A 16153-nucleotide genomic window follows, 5' to 3' on the forward strand; every position below is an offset into this window, starting at 1 on the left:
AAAGGGAACATTTTCTCATCTGTTCTTTCAGTATGTTTTTTTTATTTCATTTTCTACCTTATTATTTCCTATAAGTAGAAACAGATTTTTCTCTCTTTCAAAAAATTCTTAAACAGAAAACCTCCTTTGACAGTTTCAGCAGCAGATTAATCTCTTTTGCAACCCACAAAAAAAAAGTTTTCTGGAAAGCATAACTGTCTGTAAATGTAAATGACAGAATTACTCTCTCTTATGCTAAGACGCCTACACATTCTCTCACTTCCATGACTCAGCACCAGATAAAAGCTTGTGAGATAATAAGCAGCAAATTTTCCTTAGGAACAATAAAAATGGTTAAAACAACAACTCTTGCTCCCTGCTCCAAAATAAAAAGAAATCCCCATGATGTTTAAATAAATACTGCCAATGGATTCCCCTCCCATGGGAATAAAATACAAATATCCCAAGGACTTTGGAAAGGAGAGGGACCAGGCTGAAGCAGCATCAAAATCAAAACACATGCAAACACGAGAGGCTTTTCCTTTTCTCCAAATGAGCAAGAATGGGTCTGTTTCAACAAAGAGGAATTTTATTACTGTTCATCCTCTGCCTTGCTCTAATTTGGTAGACAAATGAGTTGAAATCTTGCTCACCTATAATGAAAATTTCCAGGCACTCTACGGCAACTCACTCATGCCAAAAATCACAGAAACCTGTGGGGAAAGTAGGGGAATTTCAGTGGGACTTTCCCTCCTGCTCTGTGGTCGTTGTCTGAGTTGAGCTCATTAGAGCCAGAGCAGCTTCTTCAGCAAACCGAGTCAGTGGCAGACCCTTCAGACCAAAATATTACTCTTATTTTGGACAAATCTTTGGGAAAAAAGCTGAAAAGGACAGGCTCAGACCTCAGCTAGGCTCTTATGATGCTCCTGAAATGAACAGGCACGGTCTTAACGCTGAAATGTTGCCAGTTGGCTTGCAAATGCTGCTGGAACAGAGACAGCCACCTCCTCTCCATACATTCATCAGCCCCAGCACGTGGGTTCAGTAAACAAAGGGTGATAATTAAGAGAGGGCTGATTATTTACATCTTACTAGCTGTGGACCTGAGGAGGAAAGGGGTGACTTCCCAAGCCCGGGTACAGTCTGGAGTCCCCCTTGCTGAGTAATGGACGTTCCTGCTAAGACCTTCCATCACCTCATGTGCTGAGTGGGTCACTGGGAGTCCGTGTCCCTCAGAGGCAGCTCACTCTACCAGGAGCTGAAAATTACCCGGTAAGTAAAGCAGCAAAACGCTGCTCATGCCCATTGCCTGTGGAGGAAGCACAGTCCAGCCACGGAGTACCACAGCCCCTCCTGAACACACTGCTGCTGGTGGCTTTTACATATTTTACGCTGGAAATTGTAAATTAATGGTATTAGCCATTAAAATTTAAATTTAAAGGAAAGCCCCAGGGTAAGGCTCTTTCAAGGCAGCAGCCCCATTAGGTCTTTAATCTCTCTGCTGCGAGGATTAATGTACTGTACAACATTGACAAACGCAGCCAGCGTGAGCGACAGCATACGGGGCCATGAGTGCGGGACTTCTCGATGGAGGGATGTTTTGAACAGAGCCAGAGGTAGAATCAAACCCTTCAAAATACCTTCATTAATAAAGTGCACCTGCTCTGGCAGGAGACTGGTGAGCAGAGCCAACGTCTCGGTGTGGTGTTGGCAGGGCTGGGGCTGGAGCACGTGCATCCCCCACAGACCGAGGTGCGGGCAGGAGCATCCCTGTCCTGGCTGCTCCTCACCGCTGAGTAGGGAGCACTGAGCAAATGGAGCAGCGTCCGGATGCTCCGGCTCAGCTGGCTGCCAGGTGGGCGAAGCATCGCCACTGACAACAAATTCAGTGTCTCTCATCTTTCCAGAGCAATGTCTTAAAATTCTGGGCAGAGTCCCCCAGGCGCTGCTTACTTCCCACAGAGAGTGACCAGGGCTGGGACAGCCATGGAGAGAGGCCTCTCATGCACCCAAACACCATTCCTTTTCCCCAGCGTACCCAAGGAAAAGCTCTGTAAGCTCTAGATGACAATTTGCAGGCCCAGAAAATGGCAGCACTGGCCCGTTCGCATTTGTGTCTCAAAACCATGCTCTTAATTTCACAAGTAACAAATTTCCGCATCGAAATCCGACTCAAAGCAGGTGTAGCTCCAGTGGTTTCTGTGCAGCCACATCTGCTCACACTCCAGGGCAAACGCCAAACTATTTATTGCTACTTAAAATTTATTGCACTTTTAGTCCTCCATCCCAAAACTGCTTTTGTTGAAAAATTCCTTTTAAATCCTTCTATGCTCACTGGATAAATCAAATCTGACAGTTAAAATGGTAAATTGTTCAGAATCTCAGAGTTTCCACCTGAGGATCTCCAAATACTTTTGGAACTTAAATGCACTTAATCACTCCCATGCCTCTTGCAAAAAGAAAAAGAAAAAAAAAAGCACCCTTTTTCATTCTCTTTTCACAGATGAAAAACTGAAGTCCTGGGACACCACAAGGGCCTGCTAGGAAGCCGCCTGCCCCAAAGACTGCGCATCCAGTAAATCAGAGGCAGGGCCGGGAAGGGAAGCCAGGAGTTTCAGCAACTCTCCGTCCTCTTGTTCTCGCCACTTCATCAAACAACAGGCACAGCTATGTGATCATGCAGTTGTCAGTGTTCTCCCTCAAGGGGGCTGGACAGAAGATGCTGAAAGGATTTGATCCACATGGTATTAAATACTAGCACTGAACCTTATTGTTCAATGATGAAAATGCAGACATAAATAACTGGCTTGTTTCAAATGAGTAAAAGGATGCCTGTGTTTGCAGGAAACTTCCAAGAGGGAGTAAAGAACGAGGGTGTTCCTTTTCTTTTATTATTACTCTTTTTATTTCTTTTGTAGCAGCGTCTGGAAATAAACCATCAGACAGAGGAGCTGCTCCCGCTGCTGCTGTGGCAGATGGCAAGCACGGCTCGAGACCGGGGCTCTGCTCCGACAGGGCTGCGTGGGGAATTCTGCAGCAGGAGGAAACAAGGCGAAATGCGCAGGCTGCCGTCTGCATTCAGATAAAGTGCTGTCTGTTGCTAGCAGCACAAGTTGTTCTGGAAACAAGAGTCAATCATCTGTAGCCTTATTTCTGTACATTTCCTGCAGGGGTCTCATGAAATAAATGAGAATAAATGTAAGGGCGAGAGTTCCTATTAGGAGCAGCCTCGTCAGCATCACCCAGCCAAGCATTTACGTCATCAGCATGCTAATTTAATCAGACCTGAGCAGTGATGCTATAAATGGATTACCATCCCAGCTAGTATGGTTACCGAGGTAACTCAGCCCTTTGTGCCACAGATACAATCGGCTTAATGATAATAAAAACCTCAGCACAAATGAAACAGAAGGAAAAGCCTGACAGGGCTGACGCATACACGACCCTTTCTCTGCTCTTCCCCCTCCTCTTCCCCAACCTCAGCCGCTTACTGCAATAAAATTAAGTGCTGCTGTGATCTGTATGCACAGCATTCCCACAGGGAACACGCAAGTAAATAGAACCCGCGGAAATAATTAATACAGGCTAACAACTAATGCCGTCAGCACTACTTAGTCATTCCAGCAACCCTGAATGCGAGGGACACGCAGACAGAAACACCGCAGACTCCAAAGAGCCTGCAAACGGCTTCAGAGCAGTAGTTGCTCACCCCATGCAGCATTATCTCTATCAATGGAGTGCTTGGGCCAAGAGCTGACTGCAAAAGCGGGGTCAGTCACTGCGCACCCCTGTCAGGAGGGGGGGCATTTCCACATCATCTCCTGCTCATCTGAACCTGGAGATGTCCCAATAAGGGGGAGCCCAAAGGCCAGGGAGAAACTCAACTGCAACGTCACCAATCCAGGAGCAGAGAGGACCTGGTCCTCTGCAGCAAAGGCTGAAATGGGGTCCTGGGCTTTCCTGCGTTCAGACAGCTCTGCAAAACCTGCAGCCTACTCAGCTCCCGGCTTAGCCTGGGAAAGGACAACCCTTGCAAAGCACTCACCTCGATGGGCTAAAAAGCAGTCATATCCCTGCCTTAAAAGGGACAGAAGATCATACTCTTCAGCTCCCCTATCTCTGATTGAGCACAAAGCTCCCTGTGGATCCTGCGTGCCACGCATTCACCTACTTCGGGTGCCAAAGACCAAATTTCCCATAGCTTTCAAGATTTGATTTGCTCTTCCTCCTACCCAGAATCTCAGCAACCATGAGCTCAAACACCAGCATCTAAGCGCCCAGCTGCCAGAGCAGCTCAGGCATTTCACCTGCCCTTACTGCAAGTCACCACCTCCTCACCTACCACTGCTTCATCCGAAAGCACCAAACATTGCAATGGGGTCAGGAGCAGGATGGTGTACCATAACCTCGGGCTCATCAGGCTCCTGGTGGGTATTGCTCCAGTCCAGGCAGGAGCTTAAGGGATTAGCATGAGACCAATATCTTTTGATGGATTCACCAGGAGTGCAATGAATTCTCCATTGCCTGTCACATAAACACATGCATCAATCTTGCTGCCTTGTAAATGCCAAAACGCAGCTCATGCAGCCTGCACAGAGTCTTCCCAACATTTACAGCTGGACATGTACAGAAATGGCTTTACCCTTGCTCTTGTTTCACAGACCAGAGCTCTGTGTGTGTTAGTGGTGGGATGGCATGAGAGGAGCTCATTTCTACCCCGGGGAGACCATCTCAGGAAGCCCATGCAGCACTTTTTCACCGAGCAGAGGTACCCAAGTGTTTGGCCCCAAAACAAGCATTAGTGAGATCAGCTCTTCCAGAAGAGAAAGCTCTTTCTGAAGTGGCAGAACCTCAGGAAAACCAAAGCTGCCTCTGTGCACTCCTGCATGTCCCTGCAATGAGCAATAGCAGATTTGTCTATAGAACAGACACACTCAGGCTCATCTCTTGGGAAATCTCACTAAATACTTTCTCACTCCTCCACCAAGCAGAAGAGCATGAGTCCTCCTGGGAAATTTATTACATACTTCTAGAGAAACAGTTAAATAGTTCCTTTAGGAGCCCTTTTAGATCAGATAACAGGAGTACACTTTTCCCTGGAAGGGAGAGAATCCTATGCAAATAACACCAAATTACTATGACAAGTTACGCTCTTGGCTGGAAACATCTGACTGTCTGAAAGCACAGAGCTGTCCCGTGCCCTCACAGCAGCCAGGCAGGGGAGCCGGGAATAACCCCAGGAAAGGAGGTGGGGGGATAAAAATCCTCAAACCAAAAGGCAGACGGAGGAGCGCAGAACGCACAGCTCTGGAAATGGCGCGACTGTGATGGCAGCCATCACCTTTGCTTCAATTTAAAAGTCAAAGTGACAGCTTGAGAGATTGTAACATTTAAGTGACACAGCGACGGCTTGATCCAGTCCAACAACTGCAATTCGCAGACGTGCTCGAAACGCAAACCCTGCTTCCCTGGGTGCAAAGCAGCTGCTCCCTTGGGAAAGGCATGGATCAAAGTGGGGGATGTAACACCAGAAATGCTCCTCCAGGATGGTCACTGGGCCAGTTATTCTGCATATACCGCACCCGTGACACTGAACTGGGGCTTTCTCCATCCCTGTGGCATGGAAAGGATCTGAGCAAAGACTGATGGATGGAAAGAAAATCGGGAGAACTAGTATCAATGTGGAATGTTCCATTAATTTCAACGGGAGCTACAGGTGTGCAGCACTCCAGAGAAACCCCTTTAATATCTTTGTTGCCACAATCAAGTGAAAACTAAACCATGCAGCCTCCCTCTTTGCCCCTAGACCGCGCTTCTCCTGCCAGCCAGCTGGGCCCTGAGGTGCTTACAGCGATACAGGGCAATGCAGAACAGCTCCATCCAACTGCAGGTGTCCCAGCCATATTAAGAAGAGAATTAGGTGTCCATTAAAACTCACAGTATATTTCTGACCTCGTTATAGCTAGGTGCTTGTTCTCTTGGATATGAAGTTATATTAGCTATGCTGAGCTTTTATGGGGGAACGGGGGGGGTGGGGGGGAAGGTGCCTGCCCAATGTCCTGCTTATTCAATTTAGTGCTGTGGAGTGATGCCAGAGGAAGAACTCCAGGTACCGATGTCTTCCTTAGCAGATGCAGAACAGCCAGTGCTGGCATTTCTTTTCCTGAGGTGGCTTCTTTTAGATCCCCGCAGCACATCTGGGAGGCATTGCTCTATGTCTCTCTGTAGATGACTTCCCAACACAGTAGCACTTCTGGTGATTTGCAAGTGGGTCCTAACTGTGGGTACCAGTTAAATCAATTACCAAAAAGGAAATACTGGAAAAACTGTCCACAAAAAAAGAGTCGCTAGGCAAAACACTTATTTCATCCCTTACAACCACAATGCTAAAAGCGCTGCTGTGCCCCTTCCTGCTGCCCAAAGGCCTTGGCATCCACAGGCAGCATCACAAGAATGATTTTGTTATTTTCATTATTATACGACTTTTTCAGTGATCCACAAAGGTAGAGCAGCACAACACACGCTTGCCAACTGTCATCACTCCACATATATAGTCTAATGCCTTTAAAAACCAAGTCTTCTCTCTGTAACCAAGCTTATTTCACTGTTTTCAGGTTGTCTCAAAACCAAATTAATGAATAAAAAGCTGAAATATTTTTTTGCAGCTGTTTAGCTTCCTAAAGGCATATTATGAACTTCAGAAACATTAAGACAATAACCATCTCAAACAGAGAAACCAGTGGCTACAGAGCTTACCATCTTTGGAACATCTGTTCTGCTCTGCAAGTCCCTTGGATTACAACGGAAGCCAGAAAATGAAACCTTCAGTAATGGCTCATTTCCAAGCCTTTATGGACTGATCAGTGGCAGGGTACTGAATTGTGCTTAGAGAGAAAGCAGGGCATCCTCAGCTGTTTGATGTGCACGAAGGTGGTCAACGACTGCAAGGCAGCCAGAGACTCGCAGGTCTCGGACGCGCCAAGGGAGACCATGCGCTGCCCCGGCTGAGTGCAAGTCTTCAGCAAATCTCACAGGTTGAAGGGGACCTTGGGAGGTTGTTCAGCCCAGTCCTCTCCCTTCAGGTAGGACTGACCCTGCCTACACTTTTCCTGACAGATGTTTGCACAACCCGCTCTAAAGCCCCTCCAGTAATCGAGGACCTAGCATTTCTCCGTGCCGTCACTTTCTGGGGTTACCTGTCCCTCCTATAGCAGTGTTACCCTAACGGCTAATCTAAATCCCTTCGGCTGGATTTTAAGTCCCAGATATTGTGCTCTCCAAAGTAGATGTGCGGAACTTATCATTCCCTTTTTCTTTGCAGCTGGAACCAGACAGATCCTGAACAATCAGGAGGCAAGAACACCCACAGGGAAGAGGTTATTTACATAAACGAGATCACAATGTGCGTGTGTTTATGTATTTATTACTTATAAAAAAATACCGCAATCTCTTCTTTTCTAATTAAAACACCCAGTTTGCCCTGCTGCACAATTGCTAAGCAGATTTAAAATGGGGACTTCAGTAGCTATTTTACAGCTAATCAAATGAGTAAATATAATGATCTGCTCCAGTTCCCATACTGATTACACAGTATAGCTATTTCATTCCCTCAGTAAGATCCTTGCACCCAAAAAAGAATAGTTTAATGAGTTTAAGAGTAGAATGTTAGGCTCAATTTCTCTATAGGGTAATAGAGTGGGAGTGTCTGTATAATTAGCTTTGTTGGGCTCCCTCCCTCACTTTACAATACTTTCTGTACAGAGCTTTCACTGTCTCTACAGGTCCCCATGTTAAAGCAGCAAAATAACACAGAACACATTAGATTCATACTGGTTGCACAGACGAGTTTTGGAAGACAGAAAAAGAGCTGGAGAAGTACTAGTTATTTCAGCTCAAAAGTGCTCAAGTTTTAATTTAGCTTTAGCAATAAAAGCACACATGTTCGTGCACATATCTTATTCATCTCTAACGTATCAAACTCTTAGATGTTACTGAAAGTTAAAATCCACCAGACTACTAACAGACTGATCAAATCAGAGTATAAATCACTGAAGTACACTCAACATTTTCTTCTCTGCATAGAACCTGAAATTAAAGTAAGAGCACATAATTTATAATGCGAAACATTAGCTAACACATTTGGAAGAGTCTGACGCTGAAATTCCTTACAGAAAATAAAAGTATTTTATATCCTGATTTTTCATTGTAAGAGACTTTTTTTTACATAAGCTGAAAAAACCATAATATTTTGTGCTTGCAGAAGAATTTTCATCTGAAGATCTGAAAATTGTTTCTGAAATCAGACAGCCAGGTGGGATATGTGATTATTACCATCTCTGTTTTACAGATGGGAAATGTAATGCTAGAACAGTCCAACATCTTACTGAAAATACAGGGGACATGTCAGAGATCTGGGAGGAAAGGGCAAACAGCAGACCCCATTTGGTTCCAAAGTACTACGGCTCCATCAGACCTCTCCCAAATCAGTCATCTTGTATCTCTCCTATCACTTTGTATTTGCAAGCATCAAAGTGGCCATGGATACTGTCTTCAGAAAATATCATGCAAAAACCTTGCCAAAGAGGTAAAAATCTAGTCAAATTGTTTAATCCTGCAATGACTGGGGAAAAAAACAATTGAAAAAACAGAGCGCTAGAGAAGTTACTCCGAAAAGAAAGTCCCACAGTCGAATCACAGGCTTCACCTCTAACAAACCAAATCCACAGTTAATCCATTGCTTCAGAGTAAGTCAAAAGCAAATAACAAAGGGAATAACACAGGTCCAGGAGCCACTTCCATTTTTTTAGCATTCAGACTCTCCAGTTTGCAGTTAGACAGCAATATCTGATTAGAAACAAATGGATACTGCACTTAAATTTTTCGAACTCCTCTGAAACAACAAAGTATACCAGGAGTCTTCAGCCTTGAAACGAGATAGCTAAAACTCTGAGTGGCACAAACAGGAGGAATGATTGTTCTTTCTCTTTCCATGGTAGAAAGCAGCAACATGAAACCACCCTAGTGGGAAGCAAACGCAGAACATAAAGAAGATGGGTCTGCCCCACCTCCATGGAACTCCTTTGCCGTGGGATACTTTAAATTCCAGAGATATACATGAATTCATAAAGCATTTGGATGATCTGATGGAGGAAAAATCCCTGAGTATTACAGAAGACATCATTTTCATCAAGCCAATCTCTGTGAACAGCAAATTCTTAGATAAAGGAAAATATTCTGGGACAGTATTGCCATGAATTTGCATTATTCTTGTCTTCTTCCTTTGGTATGAGAAGGATATTGAGCTGGAGCGACCATTCATCTGACACAGGATCGACAATCTTGGGTTCTTAATTTCAGGCCTACACACACTGACACTTGATAGAAAGATACTGAAAAACCAAGGCTTCCAATTTCTGACCCAGGCAGATTCTTCTTCTAGAAACCAGACTTTTGCTACTTCTGTCTTTAGAAAAAAAGCACTAGTATACCAACACTATAATGCTAGGAATTGGGACAAAACATAATTAATTGAGTGCGCTCAAGATGTGACTTCCCTCCACGCTCAGTTGCAGACTACAAGGTCCTCCAATGCAACAGAAGTTGCATCTAGTCTAGGAAGCAGAATACCAATGCTTTCATCACATGAGCCAAGCCAGAGCTGAAGCTGGGTCTTCACGACAGCCAGCATTTAAGATGCTCAAGAAAACTTGGCAGGTAAATAAGGTATTAAAAATTCCCCAGGGGTAGTCTTTCAACAGAGTGAAACTGCAGTCTCTTCTGTACATGAGAAGTCCAGTTAATGGAAGGCCAGTCAACAGCATGTGATGGAGCTAGTGCTGGATGCACTGGTACTTCCACACACAATGCATGTCCATGGGAGATGGCAGTCCGGAGCACAAAGATTTACTGCCTCCCTTATACCATACTGCACTTGTCTGCAGGAAAAATTCCCAGCTGTTGGGCACAACATCCCACGTGGGAAGCCAGTTCAAGCATCTCTGCAGAACAAGAGGCTCTCCTTTGTGTTTCCTTGATTCGTGAGGTTACAGCTCCTCAGAGGTATATTAGCAGACTGAGGGACCTGGTTCAGATGTGTCGGGAGTTCATAAGCTGTTGAGGCAGAGAACAGCTTGAACATAGAGAACAACAATAGAGAACAATACTTACTTGGTAAGCATTTCAAAGGCAAACAGACACCTGTTTTGGTGTTGGCTGTGCCAGCTTAGCCACACGGAAAAGTGAAACAGCTGCACAAATTTGCAAAGTTGTGCTCAATGTAAGCCTTGAAGACAGACAATTTATCCTAATCTACCCATGGTGCAGTCACAGAAGAGTGTAGGGAAGAGAGCCCCAGGGAGCAGATGCAAATACTACAGGTCACAAACAGCACAACATTACCTACGCCTCCTCACTGCGCCGGGTACTGAATGCTCACCCAAACACCTTACACTGAGCAGACGGGCAAAGAAATGAGTTTATCCCTATTTAACAGAAGTGCAGCTCAGAGACACAAGACGGCTCAGCCAAGGTTACACAACAGCAGGTGGGAGGTCTGGGAGCCTCAGGGACACATCTACAACATGAGTCTGAGAAGAACTCACCTGCTCCTCAGGTTCAGGGTAGGACTACATTGGAAGAAAGTCCAGGCTAGTGATAGATGCTTCAAACTGAGTATTTCTTTCTGCCTCCCTCTTTCAGTATAGCCCTACTATCTTTAGTCAGCTTAGAGGAAACAATTAGAAAAGCTGATGGCAAACAGTGCAGCCTGATCTTTCTCAGGGCCAAGCCCCAAATTTGTAACCGGCAAAGCTCTGATGGACATATCCGAGAGTCCTGCAAGAGCGCAGCAAGGAAAGCCCCTTCAGGGCTCAAGCTGCTGTTTTACAAGAGACATTTTTAGCCTATAATTTTATCTCTTCCATCCTTCCCCATTGCTTGAAATTAAAATAAACATGGACCAGGGCCTAGGATTTTATCTGTCACATATTGCTATCATTAAACACACTTGAAACGAGTGGGCTTAGTTCAAATAAAACTGTCTCTTCCCTCTCCCTTTCTCAGTTCAGCAAACATAAAATAGGAAACTGCACTCCAATACATTCAGAAGCAATACACGTTACATCATGAGTAGATGATCCATCTGGCAGGCTGACACAGTAATAAGTTTGCTTAATTATCAGGTCAGGCATATTACAGACCCAGTCTGTCAGTCCTTTTATTATAGCTCTGTACTGGGAAATTTCAGCCTCCTTGTACCCTGTACGTATGGATGTGGTACGGGAAGTGAATGCATCCACACGGTAGGAGCACACACGCATGGACACATACATGAAGTGTCACTCAGAACCAGGAGATTAAATTAAGCAAGGAAATGCTGAAGTCAAACAGCTCTTAGCAGCTGTATATGTTTCAGCCTGCGACACTCACCCAAAGAAAGCAATGAGATATTTACATTTCATTTATTTGAATTCCGGGCTGGGGAAAGCACTGATTACAGGGGATAATCCAGCACTGGCTGATAAGTGAAAGAGCCAGAGATCCTCAGATGTTCCCTTCATTTATACTTTCTAAGCGATCAGCCCATCATTTCATTTTTTACTCCATGCAGTTCTTATCACACGGTGTCCTGAGACTGTCCATATGTCCTGAGAAATCACTGAGTACACTCAGCAAATGATCGAATTCATCAAATGGTTGTTTTCCCTTTGAAAAACCCACAAATCAAAACAAAAAAACGTTTTTTCTCTTTGCTTTTGAATCTTACCTCATCTCCTTCTCTTCATTAATGAGATCAATTCTGAAATGATTTTATTTACAGGAAGACTTTAAGGTGTTCTAAAATACAATTTGTAGGAAAGATGCCAAATATAAACTGTATTCTCTAGATCTGCATGCATTTGTGATTTTACATGAGCACGCACACATATGTTCAATATAGAAACAGCAGGTGTTCTCTAAAGTTTTATTGCCGTTAGTTAGAAATGACCACATTACTCAACAATATCAAAGCCAAGTCTTGTCAAAGGCAAGTCTTGCCAAAAAGCTAAACAGCCTGATGACTTGCAGTGTTATACAGCCCTGCTTTGGGGTGCTGGCTCTTCCAGATACCTCCAAAACTTAGCAGTGATCTACATATACCTTAAAGAAGTGTTCAGTGATTGCATCCTCCGCATGGTATCTCCATGGCTTTTGGTGCAAAGTTGAGAGTGTGGTCTTGAGCACAGTAGCAGCTCTCCGTCACTGTGGCCTCATAAAATACCGTGACCCTCATGGCCACCTTGCTCCACAGCCACATCCCCTGTCTTGCACTTTGGACATTAGAGACTCCTGTCAAAACGTTTCCAGAAAAAGATTAAATAGAGTTCAATACAATATTCATACTATCTCCCTGATGAACTATACAGCGCTCAGAAAATCCCAGCCGAACAACAGTGGCTTATCCATCACTTTTTAAGACCGCAAAAAGGTCTTAATTGCACAGATATCTCATGTAATGCACAGTTGGTCTTTCTGCAAATCAGCACAGTAATCAACCCGACACCTTCTCTTCCCCTCTTGATAATCAAAGCTTGAAATTGAATGTACATCATGGCTTTCTGCTGGATAAAAACAGAACCATCCTCTCATCCTTCTTGAATTCTCCTTGGATCACAAGCTAATGGTTTTGGAAGAGGGAATCAAAACTGCCTGAGCCCCCAGGACGACTGGAGTGATTGCTGGTGTGCAAGATGGCAATTCTTCATGGCTCTGAGCTTACTGGGACAGCAACGAGCTCTCATCGACTTCTTACAAATCACTCCAGAGGGGGTAACATACCCAGTCTCTCATCAACTCAAAGATAAACAACAGTGCTATTTATGACAAGATAGCAAGGTCTCTGACCGGGGTTACGCTAACAACCAGATGAGATGATCACAACAATCCTATCTGTCTTTACCTCTGTAATGCCGTAAAACTGTGCAACTTGCCCTTGCGCTCGCTGTACTTATGCACATGAAACGACTTCTTTCCAAGCAAACAACTCATTGTAAGACTGAATATTTCGCTTGGGCAGGGAGGAATAAGTCTCAGACTGCAAACATTGGCAGAAATATTTATAACTGCATCAAAATCTCATTTTTCTGGCTAGGTGCATTTTTTGCTTGGGTTTTTTTGGTTTTTTTGTTTTTAAATCTGTGGAAGAAGACAGTAATACTCATTGGACCAATGCATTATTGATTTCCCATAGAAACAGCAGTTAGTCAGAGCACTCACTTTCCGCTGTGAAGCAGCATGTTAGGTTTATCTTGCTGTAATATTTTTTTCCATTTCATCCTCCTTTACATACTCATAGAAGTTTCCTATTCACTATTGAAACACCATATGGTGAGAATATATGCTAACACAGGCACAGTCACACAGTCCACAAGCCTGCTATTGAGCAAAAGTTGACAGCATACGGCTGAGAAAATTGTAAGTGCTTCCAAGCCACAATATGTACGTCACCTAATTGCATTTTACTGTGATGCAAAGAAGTCTGAGTCAAAGAAGGAACTTCCTTACAATGAAACTATAACAGCCTGGAGTAATTTACAGTTATTTGAAGAGCTACAGCAAGGATCTATCAATTCATAGCTTTCAGATACGGGCTGGGTGTGGGTTGGGTTTTTTTTTTAGCCTAGGCAGCTTTAATACACAGAAAGAGACAAGGCATCTCAGCACCGCAGTCATCTCTCAAAAGGTTCCAGACAGGAAGGCAAAAGGCAATCAATAAGAGAAAATACAGACACAGCCTCTTAAACCGTCCACAGATCCATCTGCCTCTTACTTTAATGGTTAACGGTTTTGAACGAGGAACATCTTGCAACAATCCTGAGATATGTTCAGGCTATAAATGTATCATGTTTATTTATGCAGTGGTAGCAGGGTCTAATGTAGAAACTGCACGGCCAGCTCTCACTTTTTTACAGGGCTCTAGATTCTTCCAGGCAGCCCCACCTGCGATGAGGCTGGGAACAGACCTGCCCTGCCTTCAGACTGTCCAGCAAGGGCTCTAGCGAGGGGTCCTATCTCCCTGGCGGGACAGACCTTTGTAAAAACACAGCACGAAAGACAGGACAGACTCGCAGATGACAACACTGTCCCGGGACGTCACTGATCTGTGTCCAAAGCCCTTTTTTACAAAGAGCTGCATGGTCTCTCTGTTCCTCAGTTCTCCATTTGCAGAACAGAGAAGAATCAAACCTCTCCTTCCTCAAGGCATTATAAGGATAAGCGTGTGAAAAGGTGCAAGCGCTCATGCAAACAGGCACCAGCAAGTAACCACAACAAACTTGTGAAGGCCATACCCTAAATGCTAGGGCTCCCTAGCATGTGTTAGGCTTCACCTTTCAAATGTATTTAGAAACTGCAAGCACAGAAGTTTGTTGCCCTCCTCTTTAAAAGAGTGCAACTCAACAGTAACTCATGTCAGCAGGATCTGTGACTGCGCTTCAGTGGTCTCTGGATAGATTCGAGACAATCTGAAGGCATGTCAAAGCAATGCCCTCCTTGCTGTGAGTGTAATGCACAAACCGCAAAGTCGTCATTCCTACTTTGGTGGAAATGGCCTGGGGAAGATGTCCAGCACAGGCCACAGTGGGAGCAAAGTCCCGAGTGATGCATTGCCATGCAGGTGTTTCTCTAAGTCACTGTGCTGTTCCCTTGGCTCTGAATGATTTCCTTTCCCTAAGAGGGAGGGAAACGCAGCTGGTTCCTAGTGTGTGCAGAAGAAAAAATAGCCAACACAAAAGGAACAGAAACGACAAAGAGCAGAGCAAAGGAAGCCTAATTTCCTACGGACTTGTGTCTTGCATCTTGAGCAGACTCTGACCCTTCCTGTTCTCCTCCGTTGCCTCTCCTGACTGCCCCTTCCCGCTTCCCTTCTCCCCCTAGTATTAGCTTTGGCATTTATCTGTGTATGTCAGCCAAACAACCCGTGTTTCAGGTCAGAGATCCTGGTTATAGCACAGTCTGGAAGAGCAAAAGTTCAGGTTGCCTGCAAGACATGCAGCAGGCTTGGAGCACGCCGTGCCCATGTGCGTATGGGCCAGCCCTTGGGCCACAGCAAGGACAGCCAGCACCACGCCGCAGCTCCCCAGGAGACACGGCTCTGGGTCCCTCCTTCCCCAGCCACGGCATTCTGCATGCATATAACCCCTTCTTAGACCCACTTAGAAGTGGCTGCTGGATTCAAATGGTATGCGGGGAGAAGCCAACTGCCAGACACCGACGAGTGCTGGGTGGGAAGAACTAATCTACTACGCTGTCATTTCAAAATCTGCCAGCTATTCCCTCGTTCAGCAGTGTGTGGGAAAGTGGTGGCCGCACGCATGGGGACATCACCAATTTGTCCCATAGGTCTAAGTTCAACTTCATACACTTCATTCCAGTCATATGCAGGTGAGGAGAACAACTTCCCACTTCTAAATTGCTGGTGACATCAGAGGGTGATGATACAGGTCCAGGACATAGCAACTTTCTAGACCTAGGGGTTTGAATCTTTCAGGGTCTGCTTACAAGACAGTGCATCAAGAAGTCTATTGCCTGTAGGTCACAAAACTGCAGCTGAGTATCAAGCAACATCCTCCCACAGAAGAAACAAAGTTTTTTATTGCCCCTGCCTGGTTCACAGGCTGCAGGACAGAGGTGGACGCCATTTCCCTACACCTCAGATGGCTCCAAAGCCTCCTGACAGGGAACGTTCCCACGTATTCTCTGCCCGTCCACTCACACGTGCTACAAGAAGAGGATAAATTCGTGATGGAGTAGCAGGGTGTCCATGGCCTGGCTTCAGCTCCTGTGGTGACCCATCCACAAACCAAGTCATCTAATCTCCCAGTACCTCGGTTCCTCCCTTGCATGTGAAATAGCAAGCATACTTCCGTATTTCACAGGGCTGCTGTCGTGGTGGTAAATCTAATGCTGCTGAAGCACTCAGCTGCATCGACCCATGCAAGGATGCAAGCAGAGTCTGCGCCCCAGCGAAGCGCAGGTCTCTGCCCCAGAGGCGGCTGCTCTTTGCTGGCTGGACACACGGACAGCTTGTGAAGCACACCAGGTCCCTTTGAGACGAGTGCCAAAGCGCTATGAGTGCCAAAAACCGAGGATGGGGAAACGATGACAGGCTTCCTGAGGTGACGGTATACAGCAGCTT

General features: G+C 45.2%; 1 protein-coding gene across 7 annotated transcripts in view; it reads right to left on the reverse strand.

The window, feature by feature from the left end:
- Positions 1-16153, reverse strand: part of LPP (LIM domain containing preferred translocation partner in lipoma) — a 355991-nt gene that overhangs the window by 148340 nt on the left and 191498 nt on the right. The window lies entirely within an intron of this gene.

Source organism: Opisthocomus hoazin, chromosome 4 (assembly GCF_030867145.1).
Source record: "Opisthocomus hoazin isolate bOpiHoa1 chromosome 4, bOpiHoa1.hap1, whole genome shotgun sequence".
Lineage (NCBI taxonomy): Eukaryota > Metazoa > Chordata > Aves > Opisthocomiformes > Opisthocomidae > Opisthocomus > Opisthocomus hoazin.